This window comes from Podarcis bocagei, assembly GCF_964188305.1.
Source record: "Podarcis bocagei genome assembly, chromosome: 3".
Classification (NCBI taxonomy): domain Eukaryota; kingdom Metazoa; phylum Chordata; class Lepidosauria; order Squamata; family Lacertidae; genus Podarcis; species Podarcis bocagei.
The window spans coordinates 61,688,055-61,705,671 of NC_138127.1; the positions used below are offsets into that span (position 1 = coordinate 61,688,055).

At 43.5% G+C, this 17,617-nt stretch overlaps 1 long non-coding RNA gene across 2 annotated transcripts; it reads left to right on the plus strand.

Annotated features, from left to right (window-relative positions):
- The first annotated feature begins 3,152 nt into the window (after positions 1-3,152).
- Positions 3,153-15,729, plus strand: LOC308582783. 2 transcript variants are annotated; one of them, XR_014005841.1, is made up of 5 exons: positions 3,153-3,308; positions 4,539-4,635; positions 12,911-13,097; positions 13,893-13,982; positions 15,639-15,729. It is a non-coding gene; the product is annotated as an uncharacterized lncRNA (long non-coding RNA). The 2 variants fall into 2 exon arrangements; XR_014005842.1 differs by lacking the exon at positions 12,911-13,097.
- The last annotated feature ends 1,888 nt before the right edge of the window (positions 15,730-17,617 follow it).

A 17,617-nucleotide genomic window follows, 5' to 3' on the forward strand; every position in this document is an offset into this window, starting at 1 on the left:
TATTCAGCTTTTCCCCACAGAGATTCATGCTAAATCCCCTATTAGCATAATGCATAAACATGAGTCAAACAGAGAGCCTGTATTTACATTCATTTATCCAGAATTCATAAATGTTTTACACCAGCTTTCTTGCTGCAGTTAAATATTAAGTGCTTATATCAAGGTCAACCCTTCCTAGGGCGAGAAACTGAAGCAGAAGAGTTATAGATATGAGAATATTATACAGAGGGTTAATTAACACTTGAATCTGGGTCAAAAATGGCATACTTGATCCTCCAACTAATAGTTTAAATGTGCTGAAACATTGTTTGCCAGGGAGCTGGGATTTTTCTGATCCTATTGAAATGTAACCAGAAGGAAACAAAGGGCTCAGTGCAACATTCAGTGGAGCAGTCAGAGATCAAATATCCATGTTCATTGGGGAAAATTTTGAAGCAACTGAGGAGCAACATGTTTCACTTCAATCTGGGATGACTCTGCCATGGATCCAAGGCAATCTGTGGCAAATAATTAAGCAACTTTGAGAAAGTTTATATTATATCCAGATCTTCATGACCTTCTGTGTTGTTACTGCACAATTCGCCAACCTATATTCCACTCTCAACTTCTGCTTTCTTTTAATAGGAGGAACTAGATTTCGGGGGAGACATGGGGCCACCTCCAAGAGCTGCAACCCTATACAGACATTTTATTCCCTCTGTTAGAGATTTGGGGTAAACCGTGGAAATTAATAAATGCTAGGATTTTGTGTTCTTTGTGATATGAAGAGAGAATATAAGCTGCAAGGGGATTCCTGGGCTGCCTTATGCAAACCAGTCTGGTTGGCTGACGGAAGAGTAGAGCTGTTAGTGTTACAATAGAGAGCCATGGAGGGTCATCAACAACTCCTTGTCCCAGGTGTGACCAGAAACTGAATATTTGGAAGGTTGCCAGGGTAACTTCTCTGGGGGAGGGCAAGGGGCTTCTGGGAAGAAGAATGAGGAAGAAAGGGGGAGATCCACCTTGGCAAGGGTGAAGGAAGGACTGCCTGCAGTGCTCTGGGCCATGCTGTAAGATCTGGACCCCCTCCAAGCAGTGGCAGAGCTTCATGCTCCGGCACCGGGGGTGGGTGGGTGGAGAGCAGGTGGGGGCAGGGGTGGCGCGCATCCTTGGGGCATGGTGCGCCGCCCGCAGGGGCGTGGCACACCACCCATAGGGGCGTGGCACATGTCCTGGGGCGTGGCACCCAGCGTAGGCGGGGGGCAGCCGCAATGGCTCCCCACTGGGATCGCGCTGCCGGGGCGGTGCGCTCCCCTGGCACTCCTCTTCCTCCAGCAGTGCCTCCAAGCAGATTGAGGGTGTAAATAGGCAAATATTTCTTAAAGCACGACAGCCTCCGCCGTGTCGAAAGGGACACAGACCCTGTGGGGGTGTCTGAGATCCCATGCACTCTTGCCATGGCTTGGCAGAGAGAGGGACAGGCACGGGCGTTTGTAACACCTCTCTCTGTAACATAGATACCATTACTTAGGTATGCTCTGCAACATGTTCTTGGCGAAATAATGGTACATCGGTGGTGGATTTTTCTTATTTTCTTATTAGTTGTGTTGCAATCATTCCCCAGTACTACCACACTATTGCTGCCTGGAAGGACTATTGTGCAGCAGCAGCAGCAACAACAACAACAAAAGCGGGACAACCTCCTACCCACAGCACATTTATGGTGTGAAAAGTTATAGGATTTCAACAGGAAATTACAGAATATACATTGCTGTGCGTGTTTTGGAAATGAAGCTGTATGACCACCCCAAAACCTTTGCAGATGCAAGTAGTATCGAAAGTGAGATTGTGTATGTATGACTGCCCCAGTCGCATCAACAGCACAAATCATCATGAATGCACAGTAAAAAGGACATCTGGAAGTGCCATTACTCCAAGGTATGATACCATGACATGGAACATTTCTCCATACCCTGCTCCATGTGATTAGCTGCCGTTGACAGACATGGAGAAACCGCATTGTGACATCACAATATGACACTTCAGGTAAATTCTACAGCATGTAGGTGCGAAGGAGGACCTGAACACTAGGATGCTGTTTTCTGCAGCAACTCTAGCCATGTATTGAAACATTTATAGGCTATTTTTCTATTTAAAATAGTTGATGTAACCATTTCTTAAATAAACAGGAGCATTGAGAAGAAGACTTGAGTGGATCCATACAGCATTTGACACACTCACTTATTTACTATTTATTGTCTATATTTGTAAACTGCTGTTGAACCATAAAAGTGGCTTTCAAAACCAGATTAATAGTAAAAGAAAACCAGAACAACCATCAGACACATGGTAAATCATCAAGTGACTCTATCCAGTTTGGAAACCTAGAGTGTTTATAGCTCTTCTGCTTGGGCCAGTATTAGAAACTTTCACAGATGCACATTGTGGTGTCTTGTATGAAAAACAACAAAGTATAATAATGGTGGTGGTGATAGCTAGTGTGATTATTTATCTGCACTACATATTTTCAAGTGTTCGATGCACTTTGCCTAGATTATTTGAAGAAGCTTTTAGCAATCCTGTATGGTAGGTCAGAGTTGTTCCTTTCATTTTGCAGACTATTTTCAAAAGAATGGTGAGTTCATGAATAAGTTGAGATTTGGGCTCCCTGTTGCATCTTAACCCACCAGAATAAGAGATGCAAAATAAGGTAGGTAAGATGCACTAGTCTAAAACAAGCCATTGCCTAACCTAAACCACAGCATCATACATGAAACAGATATTTAAATGTGAAAAGCATGAATACTTGGAATGAAGAAGGGGGATATAGATGTGTCTCTGTTGCCTTAAAAAGATATACAGTGCAACAAAAGTGAGGACCCCCTCACGCCAAAGAGAACACAGCACATCTAAATGTTGAATCTTTATTTCTTTTAATTTCCTCAAAGAAGGACCAGTAGGGTTTGAAATGCACTGGAATAATAAATATCTCTTTTGTCTTCCCCATTGCTTTTTGCTCCTATTTCCAGTTTAAAAAAAGATATACCAGGAAAGGCCAGCCAATGAGTTTGACATCTGCTCTGAGAGGCTGCTGTGAAAGGGTTTTAAGAGTCATGATGGGGGACCATCTAGGAAATCTCACTATGATTAAAGGTAAGGGCCAGCAGCACACATTAAGGCATGGGAAGGTCATGTCGTGCTTAACCGGCACGCTGGAATTCTTTGAAGATACTCCTGCCCTGACAGATAAGGGGAGTTTAGTGGATTTAGAATATTTTGATTACCCAGAAGCATCAGACAGGATTCCAGGCTGGAGATTAATGACTATGGTAAAAAAAAAGAAAAAAGGGGGGGAAGGAGGGGGAGAAACTGAGTAAGAGGTAGCACAGTCCGCAGTGTGAAAGAAACAAGAATTGAAGGCTAGATGGAAAAATTGGTTCAGACAGAGAGGGACAGAATGCAATTGTATAAAACAAAGAGGCAGTTTTTGCAACTGTTGCACTGTTGTTAAACAAAATGTTCATTTGGTGAAAAAGGAAGGTCTTTTGAGTTCAGAGATATTTCCATTTTTTATTTGTTATTTGTTATTTATTCCTTGGAGCTGTTTTTAATCATTCCCAACTAAATGCAAAAAATACAGTCAAACCTCAGTTCATGAACGGCTCCGTTTTGGAACGTTTCAGCTTCTGAATGCCGAAAACCCAGAAGTAAATGCTCCGGTTTTTGAACGTTTTTTGGAAGCCAGACGTCTGACACGGCTTCCACTTGGGTGCAGGAATCTCTTGCAACCAGTGGGAAGCCACGCCTTGGTTGTCAAACGTTTCAGAATGGATTGCGTTCGACAGCCAAGGTTTGACTGTATATACAACAACAAAAATAATTATCGATTTGAGTCGTATGACTCAAATTAGGGCTACTAGACCCAATATTTTTAAGCAGTGTGGCCTAAAGTCGCTTCTGGGGCCCCTCTGGGATTAGAGGCCCTGAAGCTGAAGCTTCACTCGTTTCATAGTAGATCTGCCCCTGTAGGAAACTTAACAGAGCCATGCCTTCAGCAAATGCCCTCACCTCCCTAGGGAAGTGCCCCTGTTCCCATCCTTACTAACTTCCAGGAGGAACTTGAAAATAGTCTTGTTTACTCAGACATTTGGTGGCTGAAGAATTCTGTTCCTGGCAACCCAGAGATCATTGGATGGAATGACGTTTTAACTGTAACAGCTTTTAGAATGTTTTTAATTGTAATTGTTTTTTAGAATGCAGTGGTTTAACCATCTTAGAATGTTTTTGATTTGGAATTGTGTATCCGTTTGCTGCCCTGAGCCCCTTCAGGAGAAAGAGAAGGATATCAATTCAGTAAATAAATAGAAAATGAGGTTATTGTTGTTATCGCTGTTCTTATTTTTATTAGATATTATTATTGTTATTATTAGTTAGTTAGTTAGTTAGTTAGTTGCTTTTCTTACAAAGTAACCCAAATTGACTCACTTTAAAACAGGTATGTCAATCATGTCAGTGGCTGCTTAGCTAATAATCTACTTGTACTTGTGTTTGGCTTTTAGCTGAAGCGTGCCCAGCTGTCCGACTTTACAGAGGAGATCTCTCTGTTTGGAGGGCTATCAGAGGGACCACCTCTGTTTGTTGGCTTTAAAGATAAAGGTAAAGGGACCCCTGACCCTTAGGTCCAGTCGCGGACCACTCTGGGGTTGTAGCGCTCATCTCGCTCTATTGGCCGAGGGAGCCGGCATACAGCTTCCAGGTCATGTGGTCAGCATGACTAAGCCACTTCTGGTGAACCAGAGCAGCGCACGGAAACGCCGTTTAGCTTCCCACCGGAGCAGTACCTATTTATCTACTTGCACTTTGGCGTGTTTTCAAACTGCTAGGTTGGCAGGAGCTGGGACTGAACAACGGGAGCTCATCCCATCACAGGGATTCGAACCGCCGACCTTCTGATCGGCAAGCCCTAGGCTCTGTGGTTTAACCCACAGTGCCACCCATGTCCCAAGTCGGCTTTAAAGATAGACCCCCTAAAAAGGGCAACCAAGGGTCTTGACCCATCAACACAAAGCACCTACAAAGCAGACACAGAGGTGATTTAGCCACAGTTTTCCTCAGTATGGTGAGATGTACTGTAAATTGTAGTAATTGCTTCTAAATTTGCATCAACACATACACATTTTCATTTGTAAATTTTGTGCCAATTCACATCCTCTTTTGCCCTCCTTTATTGGTGATGCCTTTCCTCAATGCATAAGTGCCTCCCTATTTATTTGTAAATGAATGTAAAATGGCTTCCATGGGGAAAAGAAAGCCTCTCAAGAGAGAATAAAAATCTTTCCTGAGCAATCTCATCCTCTTTGCAGCCTTGCCTTCCTGAGCTCAAATATTTTTAATATAGGCTGGTGCTCTCTTTTCCTGACACATGTCTTGCTTGTCAAATCTGTCGATTTAAAACTTCTGGTGCACTTGAATATCCAAGACCCAAAAGTTACTCATCTTGTCGCCTTGACGGATCTCTGTATCTCTCCTTCCTCTCTTGCTCCAACTACCTTAATTGCCAGACAGGAGGCCCATTACTCTGTAATTCACTGTTTGAGGCGAATGAAAAGGCTAATTTTCTCCCACAGGCCTTCATTATCTCTCCTAGACCTACAGGAAAAACTCTGCAAAGCATAATTATCATTCATTTCCAGATGATTTTGCCTGAATGCACTCTCCTTTCTTAACAATATAGTCTCTTTCTCCTGACTCTGGCTTATCAGAAGTAATAACAGAGAAATAAGAGAGGACATGGATTGCTCTGAAATGCATTATGTGTGTCAACCAACTATCAAAGGCACAAAGCAGCAAGGTACATATAGAAGGAAGGAGCTGGGATTTAAGAGGCCACAGAGTTGGTGAGGTTTTGTTCTCCTTTTCCCTACACAGTGGGAAGTTCAGAGTAGCCCTTGCAGGATCAGTTTCTCTCAGAGAAAAGAGTCCGGGAGACCTATGGGATGTTCTTACCCATATTCATGAGAATCTTAAATCTGCTTTGACAAAAAAAAATATTGAGTTCTCTTCACTGTAAACCAACCCTCCATGTTCTTCTGTTTAAAGCACTGAATATCTTCTTTTTTCAAATTAGGGTAACTGCTTCACTAAGCCCCAGGCACAAGTTATAGCCAATTCGAACACAAAGGTCATGCACAGTGCAGGAATAATGCTTTATTGCCAGCCACTAGCTTGCTCAGGTGGTTAAAAAAATAATAATCCCAGGGCAACACTATTAGGTTTGGTTTTCTTTAGACGAGAGCGCTCTGAGACTTAGGACATTAAAAAAAAATATTTATTTGCTTTATTTACAAGCTTATATACAAACAGAGCACAAGCAGATGCAATGTGGCGCTCCTGTGAGGGAGCAGACTTGCAGCATGAGAACATAAGGACATAGGAAGGCAGACATACGAAGGAGAGCTGGGGGCAGGAATCACATCCAGCAACCAATGCACCCCTTTGGTTTCAGAAAGTACATGGGTGGGCAAGTCTAAACAGCCAGTGACACAAAATTTCATGGCCCTCTAACAGGTATGTGGCTCATTTACCAGAAGTAACGTATTTAGCATTAACTCTGGAAGTGTATACTTGATTCTGACCAAACTAGGAGGGTGAGACCTCACACGCTCCTCAAGATCTCATGCAATTTCTGTGAGATCTTGCCTGAAATTGGCACCACTGGCACATAGCTATCAACCTTCCCTTTTTTGCGGGAAATTCCCTTATTCCAGCGCTGCTGATCCCTTATTTTCAAATCTGAAAGTTGACAGCTATGCACTGGCAGAGGTAGCAGGGCAGGCGGGGTGCCTGCAGACTGACCCGTCTTCCTAAGACCACCTAGTGAATTTATGGCTGAAATAACTCATGTGCCAAGCCACGATAGTGCATCAACTCATCCAAATCACCACAAAACCGCTGCAAGAGAGAGTTTGGCCTTATGGCAGAGGTCATCACCAACATGGTGCCCTTAGGTGTAATGGCACCCTTGAGATTTTCCCCTGGTGCCCAGGAAGCCTCTGAACCTCCCTGCCACACACTCAGTGGTCATGAGGTGATTCCATGTTTCTCCCTTGAAATGTACATAGAGCTGAAAGAAGAAGCTTGAAGGAGAACATGCGTTTAAAAAGATTGGAAAATGTTTACTGAATATATGGGGGGGATTGTGTACACTTGAAAATGTTGGCAGCATTAAGATAAATTCAACAGTGTAAATAAGTTTTGATGGATGCACTAATGGAATACTGAATGGTTTAGTTTATGTAAAATATGCAGGGATTTATGGTATGCAGAATGAACCATGGAAAGATATTTTAAGAATGTTTAAATGAGGTATTCAAAATTGTAAAACAGAAAATTTAATAAAATTGTTCTTTCCCAATTCCTCTTTCAATTCCAGGTGCTTTTCAAGGCTCACAATAATTCTGTTGAATCTTAATTTTACCCAGATCTTTTGAAAAAGCAAAGTCTCGCTCTTTCTGTCTCTCAGTGAGGTGGAGAGGCTAATCTGGGGAAGAGGGCTGAGAAGTAACCGCAGGGGGTGGCACCAAGACTACCCTCTCAACAATTAAAATGCTCCCGTGGGCCTAAACGGTTTGCCCATCCCTGCCTTATAGCATTGTGCTTTGAAAGCACATCACCGTGATAAACCCATAAACCACAGATGAATCAGAACGCACAGTCCTTGAGATAATGTGTTCTGGATCCAACTGAAGTGAGTTGCGAAACCTCCCATTGACATCAGTGGATCTGGGATTGATCTGGCTGCAGCTCGTGTTAGGGAGGATGACACGATGAGCCCCACAGATTTCCCAGAATAATCTCACATCTGACTCTTGTAAAGCACTCTTCACAAACACAGCCGAGCCAAACGCACATAGCTGCAGCGTGATGCAGACATCCATTTATTTATTAACGTGCTTTTATTTTTGCTCGTTTTGCAAAAGCAAGAGCCGAATGTTGCTGCTCACATCTAGCAAATTCAGAGGCTCCTTCCGAAGCAGCAGCTGTGTTTATTAGTACAAGGCACGGCATAAAAGTGACACAGAGCCCAACCATTTCCTAATTGCTTTGTTGGGCTCTTCCCCTCCCCTCCCCTCCCGTTAGCAGATCCTCTCTGCTCTGTTCCATTCAGTCACTTTGGTGTGCTAAGTAAAACCAACATGAAGACTGTCAACATCAAGTGTCTCTTGTTTTTATGTGCCAAGAAGCCCCAAAAAATAACTGCAGGAAATGGAAGGTAAATTCACAATGTAAAGCATGCAGCAAGAAATGTATCACTTTTTAAAATGGGTTTTTCAATTGCCATAAGATGTGCCCAACCAAGGAGAAGATACACATCTGCCTTGTTCAAATTCAGATCATCCAGCCCACTACTATCTTCTCTGATAAGTGGAAGAGGCCTTTCCCAGGGCTACTAACCGAGCACCAAAGTAATAATTGTACACAGACAAATATATAAGGTACCAAGTGGTACCTTGGTTCTCAAACGTAATCCGTTCCGGAAGACCGTCGGCTTCTGAAATGTTCAAAAACCAAGGCACAGCTTCTCATTGGTTGCAAGAGTTTCTTGCACTCAGCAGAAGCTGCGTCGCACATTCAAGTTTGGAGAAACGTTCGAAAACAGAAGCATTTACTTCTGGGTTTTCAGCATTCGAGAACCGAAAAGTTCGACAACGGAGGTGTTTGGGAACCGAGGTACCACTGTACTCTTAGGTATTCAGATAATAATAATAATAATAATAATAATAATAATAATAATAATAATAATAATAAGAAGAAGAAGAAGAAGAAGAAGAAGAAGAAGAAGAAGAAATAATTTTTATTTATATCCCGCCCTCCCCAGCCGAAGCAGGGCTCAGGGCGGCTAACAACACTAAAATAGTGCAACATTCTAAAAACATTATAAAAATTAATTAAAATAAAAATTGATGGCAACCATACTAAAGTTCTGTAAAGATTGCCAAAGGAGGGAGTCAGGCTGCGCCCTGACCAAAGGCCTGGTGGAACAGCTCTGTCTTGCAGGCCCTGCGGAAAGATGTCAAGTCCTGGAGGGCCCTTGTCTCTTGTGACAGAGCGTTCCACCAGGTTGGAGCCGCAGCCGAAAAAGCCCTGGCTCTAGTTGAGGCCAGCCTAACCTCTCTGAGGCCTGGGACCTTCAAGATGTTATTATTTGCAGACCGTAGGTTTCTCTGTGGGGCATACCAGGAGAGGCGGTCCCATAGATACGAGGGTCCTAGGCCGTATAGGGCTTTGAAGGTTAAAACCAGCACCTTAAACCTGATCCTGTACTCCACCGGGAGCCAGTGCAGCTGGTATAGCACCGGATGAATGTGATCCCGCAGCGAAGACCTCGTAAGGAGTCTCACTGCAGCATTCTTCACCCGCTGGAGTTTCTGGGTCAGTCTCAAGGGCAGCCCCACGTAGAGCGAGTTACAATAATCCAGTCTGGAGGTGACCGTCGCGTGGATCACAGTGGCTAGGTCAGGGCGAGAGAGGTAAGGAGCCAACTGCTTAGCTTGGTGGAGATGAAAAAATGCCGCCTTTGTTATAGCTGCAATCTGCGCCTCCATGGAGAGGGGGGTATCGAAGATTACACCCAAACTCTTAACGGACGGTGCTGGCACTAATTGCACCCCCGCAAGAGATGGGAGTTGCCCCCTCAATCCCATATCGTCCCATCCCAGCCAGAGGACCTCTGTCTTCGAAGGATTTAACTTCAACCGGCTCCTACGTAACCATCCAGCCACAGCTTCCAAGCACCTGGTCAGTGTGTCTGGGGCCGAGTCAGGATGGCCATCCATCAACAGATAGAGTTGGGTGTCATCAGCATACTGATGGCAGCCCAGCCCAAAACTCCGGACAAGCTGGGCGAGGGGGCGCATAAAGATGTTAAAAAGCATCGGGGAGAGCACCCTGGGGCACTCCACACACCAAGGAGTGGTGCGATGACAATTCCCCCCCCCCAAGCGCCACCCTCTGTCCCCGACCACAGAGAAACGAGCGCAGCCATTGAAGGACTGTGCCCTGGATCCCCACATTGGCAAGGTGGTGGTCCAGGAGTTCGTGATCGACCATGTCGAAGGCTGCTGACAGGTCTAGAAGAATCAGCAGCCCCGACCCGCCTCGATCCAGCTGCCTGCGGAGATCATCTGTTAGGGCGACCAGAGCCGTCTCGGTCCCATGACCAGCGCGGAAGCTGGACTGGAATGGATCCAGAGCCGATGTTTCATCCAGAAACCTACCAAGCTGTTCAGCAACCGCTCTCTCAATCACCTTACCCAGGAATGGAAGATTCGAAACCGGGTGGTAATTGGATAGATCTAAGGGATCTAATGATGTTTTCTTTAAGAGCGGGCGCACCACCGCCTCCTTTAGTTCCCCTGGGAATGTCCCGGTGCCAAGGGACAAATTGATGATATCCCCCAGGGATTTGCCGAGGGGCAAATGCAACCTCCAAGCCTTTCCATCTGGCTTTTGGGACTCTCCCCAGACCATACTCCCTCCACAGCTGCCACCCCTTCTCCCCACTCCCCTCACCCATCCTACTTCATGCCCAGATGGGAATGGGACCCTTGGGTGGAAAAACATTTCCCACCTCTATTCATCTTAAAGGCTAACAAATCATATTATGCTGTAAGCCAGAGTAGCTAACATTGTAACCTCCAGATGTTACAGGACTCCAGCTCACGTCAGGCCTGGCCAGTGATGAAGTATAGGATTTTTAGCCTGCCCTTCCTCCTGAAGGAGCCCAGGGGGGCAGACACAACAATGACAAAACATTCATTTTTAAGTCTAGAAGTAGTTTAAAGATAAAGGGACCCCTGACCATTAGGTCCAGTGGCGGACAACTCTGAGGTTGCAGCGCTAATCTCACCGGCCTACAGCTTCCGGGTCATGCGGCCAGCACGACTAAGCCGCTTCTGGGGAACCAGAGCAGCGCATGGAAATGCCGTTTACCTTCCCGCCAGAGAGGTACCTATTTATCTACTTGCACTTTGATGTGCTTTCGAACTGCTAGGTTGGCAGGAGATATGTATTTTAGAACTGGGGCTTATGGCGGGAGGATGATGGGAGTTCTAGTCCCAACAACTTGAGGGCACCATGTTGGCTACTCATCAGGCCTAAATTTTTGTGGAAGCCTGTGGATTAAACTTCACTTGTCAGGTGTTTCTATTGTCCATGAAAGCATATGGCATAAGCCTTATGAAGCAGTAAAGTTTGTTAAGCCTTCACTGTGCTACGGGTCTCTGGATTGTTTTTGCTGCAGCAGATTAAAATGGCTATGCTTCTGTAAACCATCCATGTAACTACTATGTGTTTCCAGGTGAGAATACGTTTTAAGGTCCAGATGGCAAGAAAACCACAATCCCTTTGTGCTTTTGCACAAGATCTGTTTTTAGAACCCAGGTCATCATAGGGGTGGGGGGAGTTTTCCCCATTAGGAAGGAGAAGAACAATCAAAATGTTGGCTTTCCCCAAGACAAGAACACTCTCCGAGGTCTAATGGCTCTGAGTTAATGGCACATTATGCAAACAGGCACCTTCTTACTTCCTTTTCGCTCAGGCAGAGCCAGATGCATGCCAAATGTTCATTCAGACTAGAACATGGACCATTTGTGTACATAAACAGTTGTGTACCTGATTGCTTGAAACAAAAAAATACCCTCCTTCAGTCTAATATGTCAGGTACCTATTTATCTACTTGCACTTTGACGTGCTTTTGAACTGCTAAGTTGGCAGGAGCAGGGATCGAGCAACGGGAGCTCACCCCGTCACGGGGATTCAAACCGCCAACCTTCTGACTAGCAAGCCCTAGGCTCTGTGGTTTAACCCACAGCGCCACCCACGTTCCATACGTCAGGGGAGGAACGTATAATTCTAATCCATGGTGCAGTGGAGGGGGAACACAAAGGATCGCAGCTCTGCAGAAGCACCAGGGTCACTGATGGACCTTCCTGACTCTGGCAAGTGAATGAGGTGTTAATGAGGCTTCCAAGTTTGCTTGTGACAGATTGCAGCAGCATGAGGAAGACAGAGAATGAAGAAAATAGTCAGAGACAGGCCTTCACCTTTCCTTTGAATGGGGTTGTGACTGCACGCTAGAACTTTAAATGGTAACATTTCTTTGCAATATCGTATGCATTTCTAATCAAAAGTGAAAGGTTGCATTTCAGCAGGCTGGAGACCTCTTGTTACAGCTCAGTGTGTTTTACAAGCTGGGCCTATGCAGTCAGAAGTCAGTGGGTTGTAATAAATTGGGTATTATACAGATTCAGTCGTTATGACTCAAGGAATGAGTTGAGTAGCTCGGCAGCTGTATCTTTTTTATATATATAATTTTTATTAAATTTCATTATATTTTAGAAAATTCACTTAAACAACCTTAAAATATCAAAGACCTCTTCTCTTTCCATGGTTCATTTTGCACAACATAAAACCCTGCATATTTTATATAAACTAAACCATTCAGTATTCCATTTACTGTTACATCCATCAAAACGTATTTAAACTGTTGAATTTATCTTAATGAATTTATCTTTCAGATATACACAATTTTCCTCCATGTATTCAATAAACATTTTCCAATCGTCTTTAAACGTATGTTCTTCTTGTTCTCTTATTCTATAAATTAGACCTGCAAGCTGTGCATATTCCATCAGTTTATGTTGCCATTCTTCTTTAGTTTTCCATTTTTGGTCTTACAAAACATGAGCTGCAGTTGTGACATACATAAATAACCTTTTTTGACACCTGGGTGCTTGACAGCTGTATCCAGTCCTATTTAGGATCCACTCTGCTCACCCCCAAAAAGGGGAGGGGCTAGAAAAGGTGCCCCAAACATAGTCTGCCAAAGAAGTGCATATACACAACATTTACCCTTTTACCTTTTTTACAGCTGCCTGCATTTTTGGACTCTACTTGAGGGTATGTCTATGAACTCTTATTGGGATTGTGGCTATGGGGGCTGTCATGAATGATCTACTCCTGCACTTCAAAATTAAAAACTACATTGCTGATTGCAGCACCCTATCCTACAGCATCTTGGACTAACTGGGTTAGATTCATCAGCATCAGTAGCTTTGGTATAAAGCTCCTTTTAAAGTACCAAGAAAGGGACGCGGGTGGCACTGTGGGTTAAACCACAGAGCCTAGGACTTGCCGATCAGAAGGTTGGCGGTTCGAATCCCCGTGAAGGGGTGAGCTCCCGTTGCTCGGTCCCTGCTCCTGCCAACCTAGAAGTTCAAAAGCACATCAAAGTGCAAGTAGATAAATAGGTACCACTCAGGTGGGAAGATAAACGGTGTTTCCATGCGCTGCTCTGGTTCGCCAGAAGCGGCTTAGTCATGCTGGCAACATGACCTGGAAGCTGTACGTCGGCTCCCCCGGCCAATAAAGCGAGATGAGCGCCGCAACCCCATAGTCAGTCACAACTGGACCTAATGGTCAGGGGTCCCTTTATCTTTACCTAAAGTACCAAGAAATTGCATTGGATGATTTGAATCTGTTCGGTGTTGCATGGGCAGATACTCTGGGCACTGCAATTGGTGAGGTTGAGAGCAAGATGTGCCTGAAGGTATATATTCATTCAGAAAAGCGGCCCTTGCTTCCTGGAGGCATGGACTATGACATCAAAGGCAGGATCACAGAGAGCGAGAGACAGGTTTCAGACTAAGAAGCCCTGTGTCATGCTAGTGGTGAATTAGCAAATATAAATCAGAGATTAATATTGAAAGCTCTTTTACATAGCCCAGGAGACAGTTTGTCAGAAAACTTCTACCACCAGGTTGTGGATGACAAGGCTTATACATATATAAAAAGATGCAAGTGACAGTCTTTGATTTTTTTTTGCGCTTTTAACTTTTTTTATTCATCAACAGCACAACAATGCAGCTTCATCTAAATTCAAAGACAGACAAAGAAAACAAAAGCAAACTGAAAACTCAAGAGAATAAGAATGCACAACTCAGGTGAGATTGTAGCCAATTGCAACTTAAAAACTATTGCAGATGTATTGTGGGAAAAGTGCATTGGACTGTAAAAAATTTGCATAGGAAGGCACTGTTCGCTACAGATAGTAGCTGGAATTGTAATGCCTCATTGTGGCTTACGATGTGGGCGTGTCTAGTAGTAAGTCATTTTTGGTATGATGTTTCCGGCATCAATTGTGTATTGTCAAAATCCTTGATATTGGCAAATGTCCATGCACTTATAAATTGCATTCATTCATGTAGTATGGGGATTAATGCTAGGATAACAAAGGTGGATTTTGTGAGTCCTTATGGCTACTAAGAGACTGAAAGGATACATACCTATTGTCTGTTACGCAATGGTCTGAGGACATCACTTCCCTGCCACATTTGAACGTACAGTGGTACCTCTGGTTACAGACACTTCAGGTTACAGACTCTGCTAACCCAGAAATAGTACCTCAGGTTAAGTACTTTGCTTCAGGATGAGAATAGAAATCGTGCGGCGGCAGCAGCGGGAGGCCCCATTAGCTAAAGTGGTACCTCAGGTTAGGAACAGTTTCAGGTTAAGAACAGGCCTCCGGAACGAATTAAGTTCTTAACCAGAAGTACCACTGTATTTTGTATAGTCACCAAGAACACAAGACTAAGCCAACACAAAGAGGTACTGAAAAAAACTGCTTTAAAGCAGCCAAAAATGGCAGTCCAAGGTTTATGCTTACATCTCACTGTAACATCAACTGAATAAAATCTGTTGATGGCGTCGTCCGTGAGTGGAGAAAGTGCATTGGAATAGGATAGAGTTTGCTATAACTATTCCCATGGGGTATTGTTTCCTGGGCTAAGTCAACATGAAATGATCAAATGGAGACTTAATAAAATATTGTGCTCATACTTCTACATAGTTCAATATCAAACTTTTTTCTATCCAGGAAGTCCCACACTGTATCACTATCAAGGCAATGATATGCAGGTGGCTCTTTAATAGAACAGAACACAGCACATGCTCAAATGTCTTTCTCTGGACTCTTGACATCCCTGGTGTGAAAGATAAATGCAGTCTCCATGAGACAATAAAAATGGCTTTTCTGAAATGCATTTACTTCTATCTTGGAACTCAAAAGGCCTGGACCTTTGAGGCTTGAATTCAAATCCCAGTTCGGACCAGAGGATGAGATGCTCTAAAAGTGGTTTACTCCCTCACCCCTCTTAATAGTCTCCCCCCTTTAAAGTTTGCATTACAATAAGAATGATGAAAAAGGCTTGCAGAAATCCAACCATTGCTTTCCTTTGTGCATCACCTGCACACTTCAAGAGACAGGGTCAGAGATGCCTTCATTTCTTTGGTGCATTATTGAGTGGAAACAACTCCTGCAGAAAACACCCTGCAGAAAAGGTGAATTCTCTTCTAGGTCAGGGATAGCCAACATGGTACCACCCTCCAGATGTTGCTGGACTCCCAACTCCATCAGCCTTTGTCCACATGGCCAGTCATCGGGGTTCATGAATGGTGTAGTTCAGCAACATCTGGAGGGCACCATGTTGGCTACCTCTGTTCTAGCCACTGTAAGAATGCTGTCCACATTTATTTGTGCCAATGCACTTTGCCTGTTCCTTGTATACAATGTCTTTCTCTACATAACTTATTTCTCCAAGCATCTCAGAGAACGAAGAAACCCCCAGCTCTGGAGTCCAGTAGCAGGAAGGAGTCTCCCAGGATCACCCTGTTGGTCCAGCTGGGGGCGTCGACTACCAGTGGCGTAGCGTGGGTTGTCAGCACCCGGGGCAAGGCAAGTAATTTGCGCCCCCTAACCCATGGATTTGCGCCCCCTAACCCGTGGATTTGCGCCCCCTAACCCTAACCCCCAGATGTTGCGCCCGGTGCGGCCGGGCCCCCCTGCACCCCCCACGCTACGCCACTGTCGACTACAATTACAAAAACCAGGAACCAGGTGCCTCACCAGAGGTGTTCATGGCTTCCATGCTGCAGATTTTCAAACAGGTTCTAAAAGCCCATTTTCTACCTTGTTTTTCATAAAGGCTTTTTCTACAAAGCTCGGTAACTCTGCTTGGTTATTTTATTAGTCTACGTCACTTATTTAATTAGCCATTTCAATAATGATTAATGCTGCAAACTTTGTTAACTTTGATTACTTTGAATCATTGCACTGTATTGTGCTTTTATGATACTATGAGTAGCTTTAAGTGGGCTATGCTCCAAGAGACGGCATGTAAGTACTTTTATAAATAAATACATGAAATCTTATTCATCTCTTGTGATTTTTTTTAACCTGTGTAGCTACAATATCAGGAATGAAGCATGTTATGTACATAAGATAATTAAAGTTAACAGCCCCCATCATGAGATACTTCATTTAACATTCACAGTAATTACGCTAGTCATAAAAAATGTCATTAGGCATTAATGCGGATCTCATCCGCCCTTCCACAGGAACCCCACCATAGTTCAGTAATAATTAATGCTCCATTAACACCTTAAATGTTTCATTATTTATTCATTTAACATTAACATTAATGAGGCTGTGTTAAGCAAACATGTTCCAGCAATTATCATGCACAACATCCTGCTTGAGGACTGGCTGAACAGGAAAAAGGAAGTGATGTAAACCGATGGCTCCCAACTGGTGCTTTAAGCCTCACCAGGAAGTTGCTGTAGGTGAACCCCTCACAAGCGCACAATAAAATGGGGAAAGTCCTGTGGCATATTTAAAGCTAGCTGATTTGTGTGTTGAAACAAAATTAAAAAATTCCTTCCAATAGCACCTTAGAGACCAACTAAGTTTGTTATTGGTATGAGCTTTCGTGTGCATGCACACTTCTTCAGATACGGCAGACCAACACGGCTACCTACCTGTAACTGATTTGTGTGTGTTTTTCTTCTTATTTTTATTTTTCAACACAAGAGCACAGAAAGTCACCAGAGAGATGCTTCCACAATAATTTCCAGTACAATTCTACATAGTAGATAGGTAGCCGTGTTGGTCTGCCATAGTCAAAATAAAAAAATTCCTTCCAGTAGCACCTTAAAGACCAACTAAGTTAGTTCTTGGTATGAGCTTTCGTGTGCATGCACACTTCTTCAGATATCTGAAGAAGTGTGCATGCACACGAAAGCTCATACCAAGAACTAACTTAGTTGGTCTTTAAGGTGCTACTGGAAGGAATTTTTTTTAATTCTACATAGGTATTTGCATGGTTGGACGCATATCAGATGCACCTAAAATGATGACTGCCTTTATTTATTTATTTATTTATTTATTTATTTAATACTGTATATAATTTAGGAGGAGCATATTTCTTTTTTTAGGTACAGGTAAGGAGTGAAGGTGATAGATCGATAGAGTAAGAATCAGCAGAAATGGAAACATCTGTAAATTTCATTTTTCTGCGTTTCTCATTTTTCTAATCTGAAATTCATTCTCCTAATTTCTGCAGCAATGTGTACAGTAATTTTTTAAAAATCCTCATAGAAATTCTTCAGCATTTTAGTCTATATTTCCTTAATAAATACATTTTGTAAGCGGTTTTGACTAATCTACACATTTTCTCCTAATAAAATGAATTCTTGCATGTACGTTTTCATTAATACATTCATTTTCATGCCAATTTTCCCT